Source organism: Macrobrachium nipponense, chromosome 3, assembly GCF_015104395.2.
Source record: "Macrobrachium nipponense isolate FS-2020 chromosome 3, ASM1510439v2, whole genome shotgun sequence".
NCBI classification, from domain to species: Eukaryota; Metazoa; Arthropoda; class Malacostraca; order Decapoda; family Palaemonidae; genus Macrobrachium; species Macrobrachium nipponense.
This window is the reverse complement of record NC_087202.1, coordinates 50357743-50369406: the sequence shown is the minus strand read 5'-3', so window position 1 is coordinate 50369406 and position 11664 is coordinate 50357743.

Here is an 11664-nt window from a genome sequence, read left to right as displayed (position 1 = left end):
GGAAATGTGATGTGACTTATATATATATATATATATATATATATATATATATATATATATATATATATATATATATATATATATATATATTATGCACATTCATAAAAATGGAGGTATGTAAGAGAGAGAAAGTGTGTGTGTGTGTGTGTGTGTGTGTGAGCATATGTTTCAGCATAAGTAAAAAACGCATTGAGCAATTTCAACCAAACTTTGTCTACATATGATTTCTATCTCGAAAAGAGCACCAAAAGGATTAGGGGCGAGAAGGGCTTCCCTGAAACGGGGCTGGTTCTGCCTGTATGCTTGGTAACTAAATAAACTCTACAAAATTTATCATACCTCATTTTGGTATAGTACATATGACTTACCATCTGGAAGAGAATATTGCGGGGGTAAGACATCACTGGCATCAGATGGGGTTAGGGTGGGAAGGGGGGTGACATGTAAAATAAACAGAAAACAACAGATATTAGTGCCTAGTCAATAGTTTTCGAGATCGCTCAGATGAATGGTGACACTCCCCATGCCCTTTAAGTCCAAGTTCAGCCCCGGTAGTGCAGGGAGGGTGAGAAGGGGCAAAAAATGAATAGTAACACTCCAAATACCCTTTAAGTACAAGTTCAGCCCCGATAGGAATGGGGTGTGAGATGGGGTGAAATTTAAAACAGAAAAGAGAGAGAGAGAGTTTATTGGTTGTCGTTCAGAGTTTTCCCAGTCAGCATCGGGTTGGTTAGTTAGTATATAAAAAGTGTATAAATTAATGAATATATATATATATATATTATATATATATATATATATATATGATATATATATATAGATATATATATATATATATATATATATATAGATATATATATATATATATTATATATATATATATATATATATATATATATATATATATATATATATATATATATAATATATATATATATATATATCTATATATATATATATATATATATATATATATATATATATATATATATATATATATATATTATATATATATATATATATATATATATATATATATATATATTGTAACGTTTATAGATCGTTCGTCTACCCAGATATCAATGAATTAATTTTGATTTGGAAAACGGCAGCCATTTCTTCCAAATATCAGCTGATTTTTAGTAAACGCGGGAAACCCAAAACCCGCCAGCTAGAGATAGGGAGTTCCCCAGTTGGGGCCCTGGGGGAAAAGAGTCTTTTGTCAGCTTTAGGGACGTATCTCAAAAGGGAAGGATGTAGGCAGATTGGTACTTCTTAGACCTATATCTTAAGCTCTCTTTCCTGTGACCCCTCTGCTGGCTGTATGTCTTGTTTCCAGGATTTGCCTTGATCGAGGGGGGTTAAGCTGACTTCCAACCCCTAAGCAAACCACCTGAATCAGGGTTCCCAGATTTGGCGGTTTCCACAGAAATTTTGGCTGGTTTTTTTTGGTCCATTTGGTTTGGTGGGTAAAGATTCACTTTGGCTGGTTAGTGGTTTTTTGGCTGGTTTTCAGAAACTTGCAATTTGAGCTAAACACTGATCCCACTTTTGGGAAATTTGTCCCCAGATTGGGAATTTTTAAAGGTTTTCAGGAAAATCTGGGGAATTTGAATATATAGATAGAATAAAAAAAAATCACACACACCAGACGACCGCACAGCTACAACAAAAGGTCTCGAGACCGTTAAGGGATTAGCGCAGATGCCATATTTTCTTAAAACCCGTTTCAAACTATTGAGGAAAAAAGAGTAATAAGGTGGTAGATTTGGCATGTTTATTATTTACTTATTTATTTTGAGCGGCCTACCATTTCGTTGTGGATGGATGATTAATGGAAGTGACCACGGGTCACGGGATTAAGAGGATTGTCTGTCACCTCCCTTCATTTGTCAATAGAAAAGCAAAACAAAAATTATTTTTCCTGTATTCTTATAGGTTATTTTATTATGTAACTAAAACTATGATGCCGCTATACAAGCATATATATGATAAAAAAAATATGCATTTATAAAGGTAAATATAACGCACATATATTTGGCGGTTATTTGGGCTGGTTTGGATTTCCATTTGGCGGGATTTTGGCTGGTTTTATGGTAGACTTTGGCTGGTTGGCAGTGCTGTCATCTGGGAACCCTGACCTGAATTCTGTCTCAGTCGGCTGCGAGACGTGATCTCGGACAGATGACCAACTACCTGCTTTCCTGTTAGGCCTATCCAGGGTGTGAGTGGCGCGCCGATGACCCAGGCCTCAGACAAAGGGGGGCCCATGCTTTTCTACAAAGAGCCACATTTTCTACAAAGGTCCACACTGAACACGACATCCAGGTACGTCTTGTGGAACAGCATATTGCCAGTCTCTCCCTTATCACCTATTATCATTTTGATCCTCATTCTCCCAATTCAATTTCCAGCAACAAAAGGAATTCATCCTTTAGTTCCCTCTCACTGACTCATGGCTGCATGCTTCCCCTTGTGTGATCGTCCCAGACCAATGAAGTCATTGCATACTTCAGTGAAACCTTAAAAGTTCCTTCTCCCTAGTATTAGAGAATTAATAAATCAAAGCAAGAAGTCATTTTTCCTTTTATCTTGTTTAATCTGGGATTCTTTTCCAGATTCCATGAGTCACGTGCCGTCTCTCTGCCCGCAAGTGTGCAATATCCAAGTGTATGAAAACCAGCTATAACTACTCCAGTTGGAGCCATCATTTACCTTTTCTCCAGGCCAGCACGGGCCTTTATGTAAATAAATAGCTGTAAAGTAATGAGCTGAGTTTTCTGGCGACCTTCCCTCTAAAGAAATTATCAATAACTATCAGTTTACGGTAAGTTAAAGCAATTCCCTCGTGAAATCCCTCAATTATTTCCGTTTACGTATCTAGCCTCTCTCAAGGCCAGCTAAATACGTAAAATTGGCGAATCTTGCCAGGATTGAACCTAGCTTGCTTAAAAAAAAGCTTGTAAATCGCGTTATCCGTTGTAAAACGTAAACTGTAAATGTTTTTCAAAGCGCAAAAAACTAAGCACACTTGCACGGGAGAAAAGACAAACTGACTCACGGTAAGGTATTCCATTCATTAATATGATTATTCTATAACCAATGTTAGCTTAAGGTACGTTTAAGTATTTTTATTGTTGAAGTGGTCAAAAGAGCGTAGGTAGAAATCTTATTATTGTAACGGCGAACACGCCAGTGCTTTATTTTAGTGGCGAGCAAACAATTTGCCCGGCGAATTCTCTGTTACTTTGTGCTGTCCTCGTAGGAGCTCACACTAACACGTGTGCAGATAGATGCCAGAAAGGACCAGATCAAACTAGGAAGTGCTTTGCCAGGGTTTATTGCTGTGTTTGAAAGCCTAAAGCTAGTTTAGGAGTGTTTTACTAGCTAAATAGTTACGGCAAAGAGTGTACAATTCTTTTGTCTGTGATATGTTAGGATATTCATTTTTAACTTAGTTTTCATTCCAAGTGTTGGTAACCGCTTACCTCTCAGCTAATTCAGCTTCGCGCACGCGCTCTCATGCCTGCCAGCCAGCTTTCGTCTCACTCACAGCGGCAGCCATGTTTGTTACCCATTTAAGAATTATCTAAACAATTTAAGCAAAGTAACGTAAGTCTCGGAGTTTTAACGTAAATAATATCAATCTCGGTACTAGTATCTATCGTTCTGCCAGAGAAATTAACGTAATTCGCCTTGAATAAGAAAGTAGAATTTGGTGTTGTAAATTGCCTTCGCATTTACAGAAAATCAGCTGATTCGCCATCACTGCTAGCCCGCGCTGGCCAGCTCGCTCACGTGTTTCACCTCGCATCGCTCACTCACTCGCTCGCTGAGCGAAGTCTCATTTCACTTCGTACTTAACGTAACCTCATTCACAAATGTTTGCTAACATCGTTTTAAAATCCTTACCGTCATTTCACTGTTCACAGGGACCTAGTAATCTTACATAAAGTTAGTAAAATCTCAAGTAGAGTAAATCACAAGAATTGTTAAAGTCTAAAACGAGTCTTTATAAATAATTCATATTGAAACGCAAATCATTTCATAAGCGTAAGCCGCTAACATTAACGTAAACATCGTTCACCGCGAGCGCGTTATCATTTTTCATAAAACGTTTTCAAAAGCAATTCTTTCAGTAAACGTTAACGTAAGTAAATCATTTAACGCAAGTTGCGTCATATTAAACTAACATTAGTAGTTCAATTCAAATATAAGGGAGTTCATTCATATATCATTTTTCACCCTCTCCGAGAGAGAGAGAGAGAGAGAGAGAGAGCCAGAACCCATTATTCACGAAGCCAAGAGTACTACATCTTACCATTAATTATAGCATGCAGAATTAACATTATTTTAGTCTCTTGTGTCTTTCATTTACACAGCGTGATACGTACGCGCCTGTGTCCATTGCAGTTTGCAAGCATTTATTTATTTCATTTATCGAGTACTTCAGCGAGGGACTGAGCATTTCTAAAATATCATTACCTGTCGTTGCCCGAGTGGTCTTTTCATTTTCTTTTATCACAAAAGACTTGCGTATACCGCAAGCACAATTCGCACAGTGTGCCACGCAAATTCATTACTTCCAGACAAGGAAGCCTACCAGTCTAGGACTGGCCACCACCAGTGCACGTCAGGTCTTACCATTTTACAGTGCCACTAATTCTTGACACTGTCCATCGACTGGCTGCTGAAGTACTCCCACCTTTTACTTTCTCTCCTCCACTATTACCCTCTGCCACGAACAGAGTACCATTTCACTTCAGTATATTTAAGTATACTGCATGTAGTGTCCGGGACACACCAGCACGATACCAGTGCTCCAAGGAACGCCTCCTCCATAAGTACCATTGCACCTGTACAGGCCGTACAGGTAGCCATTAAACCTGCGTGTCCGTCCTTATGAAACGCCCAATTCATTAATGTCCATGTACGAGGATCAGTGATCTTTCGGACCATGCCAAGGGAACGCCTCCCCAAAGTGCCGCAATACCAGCCCTAAGTGCTGTCAAACCTGCGTGTCCGTCCTTACGGAACGCCCAAATAACTAGTGTGTCCGTGTACAAGGGTCAGTGATCCTTCAGACCAATCAAGGGAACGCCTCCCGAAGTGCCGCAATACCAGCACTACTAGTGCTGCCCAAGGAACGCCTCCTCATAAGTGCCGCGCACCTGTATTGGACCTACAGGTAGCCCATTCCAACGTCTCCCAAGTTGGGAACGCCCGTAAGTGTGCTTCGATTTTTTCACCTCATCAGAAGGTGCCATTCACAAAGTGCCACCGAGCACCCAGTCTTTTCAGACTTTTCATTACCACATTGCAGAACCCATTTCCAAATGAGTGCCACTTTCCACAGTAGGCACTCCTATTCCATTCAGTACCCTTTCCTGGCCATTGTTTTCATTTTCCTCCGAGCCTCTACTGCAGCCTAAGGGAAATGTCTTCCCCTGCTTCCCGCGACTTCTTTGCCAGAGAGCTAGAGAAGCTCGGAGCCCTCATAACTCTGGGCAAGGAGGCTGGTTACACTGGACCAGCACTTGACCAGTGGATAAAGGCGCAGCAGGCTGCCGCGCGCCTGCAAGAAAAGGAAGAAAGAGAAGCAGAGGAGAAAGCCAGAGAAGCAGAGAGAAAGGAAAGAGAAGAAGAGAGAAAGCATGAGCTAGCTCTCCTAGATGACACAATCTCTCTGCTAGTTTCTAAGCCCCAAACCATGAGCTGGACTCCCGGTAAGAGGTGGTTGCGGAGGTTCTGCACCACTTGTTGTGTGCGTGGGCATGCTGTGGATTCCGACCAGTGCCCAAGTCGGTCTCTACCTTGGGAGGAGAGCTTCCAGGGTGGACTTCTCCAAGGCTACCATGTAGCCCTGCCTGGTGAACAGTCTCCTACGGCCTATCAGTGGGTACAAGTCATGGCCGACACCGAAGCCGGTCTCCCTTATTTCCAGAAAGGCATTGCCTAGGGGTGCCAAAATCCAGACGAACGAAGAAATTCAGTTTGAATGGATTGACAGTAACCTCTATTCTGTTCCTTCGGTCCTTCTGAATGTAAAAATGCCCTTTCTGGACCAGGTGACCAAGGAGACCACATTGTGCCGCCTGGGCGTAGTTGACCAATTTCATGATGTTTATCAGGTGATATTGGGCAGAGATCTACTTAAGCCGTATCTCCCCTGGACGCAGCTCCCACTACCAGATGCACCGGATCCCTGCAGCATGCCTCATAATCAAACGTCAATTTTAGATTCAGAGGCTAGTGCCTCCGATGTCCCAGACATCCCTTTTATTTGTGAACCTGGCCCTGACCCAGTGTCAGAGCCAGACGTTTCTTCCGCATCATCTCAGCCTCTTACCATTTTACCTCCTACCTCATCCACTTTGGAAGAGGTAAGCCCACCAGTTAACCCCGGACTTGCTTCCGAGGATGATTCAACGGAGGTTTCCTTAACCTCCCTACCTCAAATCACTGCCAGAGAGGACTTTTCACCTGTGCCAGAGCACACTGCCAGCCTTGGTGACTCCACAGATTCGCAACCTGTGGGGCCATCTCGGCCTTACCGTCCAGTGCCACGGAAGAGGTTCTGGAACAAGTTCTGCCGAGACTGTGGCCGCAAGGGTCACATGTCTGCAAACTATGGAGGGTGCGCAAATCACAATATTCCCGCCATCGCAATGGCCGTCACCAATCCTTCTTCACTAGGACCCCCAGCTAAGGGCCCTATAACAGTTGCACCCCTCCAAAGCCATTATCAGCCAAGCCACGTCAGAGCCTACGACGACTCTGGCGCTCAAATCTCCCTGATACGGGAAGATCGAATCCCCCGAGGGGCAAACGTCGATAGACGTCACTTAATCACCATTGAAGGTATCAACCATATTAAACTGATCCTTCCGACCGTCCAATTGAGGGTCACCAGACCTCACTTCTCCAGAGTTTGTACCCTTGCAGTTGCAAGCTACATTCCAGGAGGTTACGACCTCCTCCTAGGGCAAGACATGAAGTCTCCCTCACCGTTCAAGAAGCCTAGGGGTCCTAACCCCACAACAAATCACTCCAAGGCAGGAGTCATCGAAATTCTACTTCCTCCAGGAAGTACGTCCACCAACAGTCTCCCCCGTTACCAAGGAGGGAGATTGATCATTCACAGTTCCGTTGCAAAACCTGCAACGTAATAGGGCACTCTACTAATTGGCCTAGGTGCCCTAGCCGACTACCAGCAGCGGACAATGTCCATTTTCCACAAGGCTTAGCCTTCCAAAAGAGACAGGAGCCTCTGTCTCCCATTACCAAGGGCACACTGAGAGGTATTGCACCTCCGGTACCCGCCACAGGTCCAGTCGACCTCAACACTCTGCCAGTGCCACTTGGTAGCACTGAGCAGTGCCAAGCTCCGTCCAGCCTGGACGTAGAGCCACCACAGAACTTGACTTCTGCGCCTGGCCCCGAGCTAGTGCTGGCGCCTAACCTAACCAAGGATCCTCCTACAGGAGATCCTCCAACAGGCATGGAGCTTACCGCAGCCCATGGCCAATCCAAAGTCCATGAGTCTTCTTCACCCTCACCACTGACGCCCGAGGATGAACCTCCGGCAGACCTAACCTTCCTACCTCCTCTGGAAAACCAGGAACTGCCCGACACGGAGTCAGCCTGGAGTTTTCCCCTTACGACGGCTGTTGCAGCCGCCGGAGTGAGGGCCTCCCCTGCAGTAGGTTTCACCTCTACGACGGTTGCTGCAGATACCGAAGTAGGGTGTTCTCCTGCAATACCTCAGGCTACCACTGCCGCTGCTCCTGACGGCGTTTCTGGCCTTACCCCAGAGCCGGTGCCGCCGTCTACTCCAAGGACTGGTATAGCCAGGTCCTGGAGGAATAAGAAGAAGAAGAAGGGACGTCATTAACACACTAACCAAAGAGCCACATGCTCTCCTTGACACCTGTGCCCGAGGTACAGTGTCGCATTCAATTGCAGTGATATCCTGGCACCTACCCAGAGAAGGTAGCCAGCCTGATCTCTGCCAGTAGAACTAACCCTCTAACCCCTAGCCATTGTAATACTAACCCTCACTTAAATATAATTACCTCATTACATTTCCATCCTGGTAATGCACTAACCACTCATCATCCTCACGCTTCATTACCTCACCTCATGTATTTTAACAATTCCGGCGACACATTACTGCTGTGCGTACCACACTCTGGAATGATTGCGTCTCCCTTTAACTGTATTGAGTAGGTTAGGCTAATGATTTAGTACCAGGGCATTAGGTTAGTAGCAAGTAGAATTTTCAAGGAGCCTTATCTAGGGGTAGAGTAGACTGTCATCACAGACAACCCGTAGTTATTACTTAGGCTAGACTACATACATTACTACATTAAGTTAGTACACTTAGCATCTTCACCTATAAGTTAGGTAGGCCACTGTAGTTTGCTGTATCGCTGCTCAAAAACTTCAAGTTAGAGTAGGAGAACTGGGTAGTCGAGACGATCAATCTATTTAAGCCAAGACCTTCACGCCCGAAAGGGAGTGAATGCCTTCTTAACAGGGGGAGCTGTGACGTTTATAGATCGTTCGTCTACCCAGATATCAATGAATTAATTTGATTTGGAAAACGGCAGCCATTTCTTCCAAATATCAGCTGATTTTTAGTAAACGCGGGAAACCCAAAACCCGCCAGCTAGAGATAGGGAGTTCCCCAGTTGGGGGAAAAGAGTCTTTTGTCAGCTTTAGGGACGTATCTCAAAAGGGAAGGATGTAGGCAGATTGGTACTTCTTAGACCTATATCTTAAGCTGTGACCCCTCTGCTGGCTGTATGTCTTGTTTCCAGGATTTGCCTTGATCGAGGGGGGTTAAGCTGACTTCCAACCCCTAAGCAAACCACCTGAATTCTGTCTCAGTCGGCTGCGAGACGTGATCTTGGACAGATGACCAACTACCTGCTTTCATGTTAGGCCTATCTGTAAGTGTTTACATAATAAAAATATGGAATGTTAGTCCATATATATAAAAGATTGCTTGCAGGAATGTGATCAGACTAGAGACGCTAAAGATGACGTATACAATAAGTATGTAGGCTAAGTTGACATGCCGTCATCTGTGGTCATTCATTTGTTTTGAAACAGTCCAAGCTCCCTGCTTGAGACAACTACCCCGACCTATAATTCAAACGGCCTACGTGATCTGTAGCGTGTCTCATTTGATTGTGTGTTCGTATGAAACTATGTCATTTGTATGTATGTTCATATGTTCGAACTACTGTCTGCTCCTTCATAACTTGTAACAGAGATGGTAGACAGGAGAACAGAGTTAGCTATCGTCATTAGAAGACCTGTACCTCTTTACCTAAGCTTTATCATGTAGAGGAATAGGATTAGCCATCATCATTGGCAGAAGCGATCAAGCTATCGTTATTAGAAGACCTGTACCTCTTTACCTAAGCTTTATCATGTAGAAGAATAGGATTAGCCATCATCATTGGCAGAAGCGATCAAGCTATCGTTATTAGAAGACTTGTACAATCATATCTGATCTTCAGTCTCTTCGGGGGCGTGGGTTCGTATCCCACCGCTGCCACCAATATTAGGGCTTGTGCCTTGTATGATAAGGCGCCCTATGAGGTAATGTTAGACTAGCGATAATATTACGCTAAGTCGGTTGGTATTGCACTTCCATCTTCAATGGAGTGTCTGGGGTTTGTAGATCATTTACGAAGTCGGTATTATCTTGTTGGTTATGACGACGATGTGTTAAACTCATGGTGAGGAGGTTCTTGTAGAAAACACGAAATATAAAACTATATGTATTCCTCTGAAGTTTTACATGCTGAAGATCAGATATGATTGTACAAGTCTTCTAATAACGATAGCTTGATCGCTTCTGCCAATGATGATGGCTAATCCTATTCTTCTACATGATAAAGCTTAGGTAAAGAGGTACAGGTCTTCTAATAACGATAGCTTGATCGCTTCTGCCAATGATGATGGCTAATCCTATTCCTCTACATGATAAAGCTTAGGTAAAGAGGTACAGGTCTTCTAATGACGATAGCTAACTCTGTTCTCCTGTCTACCATCTCTGTTACAAGTTATGAAGGAGCAGACAGTAGTTCGAACATATGAACATACATACAAATGACATAGTTTCATACGAACACACAATCAAATGAGACACGCTACAGATCACGTAGGCCGTTTGAATTATAGGTCGGGGTAGTTGTCTCAAGCAGGGAGCTTGGACTGTTTCAAAACAAATGAATGACCACAGATGACGGCATGTCAACTTAGCCTACATACTTATTGTATACGTCATCTTTAGCGTCTCTAGTCTGATCACATTCCTGCAAGCAATCTTTTATATATATGGACTAACATTCCATATTTTTATTATGTAAACACTTACATATCCAGGGTGTGAGTGGCGCGCCGATGACCCAGGCCTCAGACAAAGGGGGGCCCATGCTTTTCTACAAAGAGCCACATTTTCTACAAAGGTCCACACTGAACACGACATCCAGGTACGTCTTGTGGAACAGCATATTGCCAGTCTCTCCCTTATCACCTATTATCATTTTGATCCTCATTCTCCCAATTCAATTTCCAGCAACAAAAGGAATTCATCCTTTTGTTCCCTCTCACTGCCTCATGGCCGCATGCTTCCCCTTGTGTGATCGTCCCAGACCAATGGAGTCATTGCATACTTCAGTGAAACCTTAAAAGTTCCTTCTCCCCAGTATTAGAGAATTAATTAATCAAAGCAAGAAGTCATTTTTCCTTTTATCTTGTTTAATCTGGGATTCTTTTCCAGATTCCATGAGTCACGTGCCGTCTCTCTGCCCACAAGTGTGCAATATCCAAGTGAATGAAAACCAGCTATAACTACTCCAGTTGGAGCCATCATTTACCTTTTCTCCAGGCCAGCACGGGCCTTTATGTAAATAAATAGCTGTAAAGTAACGAGCTGAGTTTTCTGGCGACCTTCCCTCTAAAGAAATTATCAATAACTATCAGTTTACGGTAAGTTAAAGCAATTCCCTCGTGAAATCCCTCATTTATTTCCGTTTACGTATCTAGCCTCTCTCAAGGCCAGCTAAATACGTAAATATATATATATATATATATATATATATATATATATATATATATATATATATATATATATATATATATATATATATATATATATATATATATATATATATATATATATATATATATATATATATATATATATATACATACACACATACGCCACACACACACACACACACACACATATATATATATATATATATATATATATATATATATATATATATATATATATATATATATGCTTTGTATGAATGTTTACGTATATTATTTTGTAGCATAGCATACAATTGATGTGACTGAAAATTCCCCAAAGCTTCAAGTAATCTAATGAATTATCTCTGCTATTTAGGAGTTTCAATCGAATCAATCACTTTAATTTTCACATTCGTCATTGCTCGTTGAAGTACTATTTAACAACCTAGATTGAACTGAAGTTTCATTAAAGAGATTACAGAAAAATGGAACTTTAATTGACATCCATTAATGTTTTCAGGTACACCTATTCAAGCTTTCTATGAATCATTTATAGGGTCGCATTTCTTTTATAATACTACTGCTGCCACTACCACCACCATTATT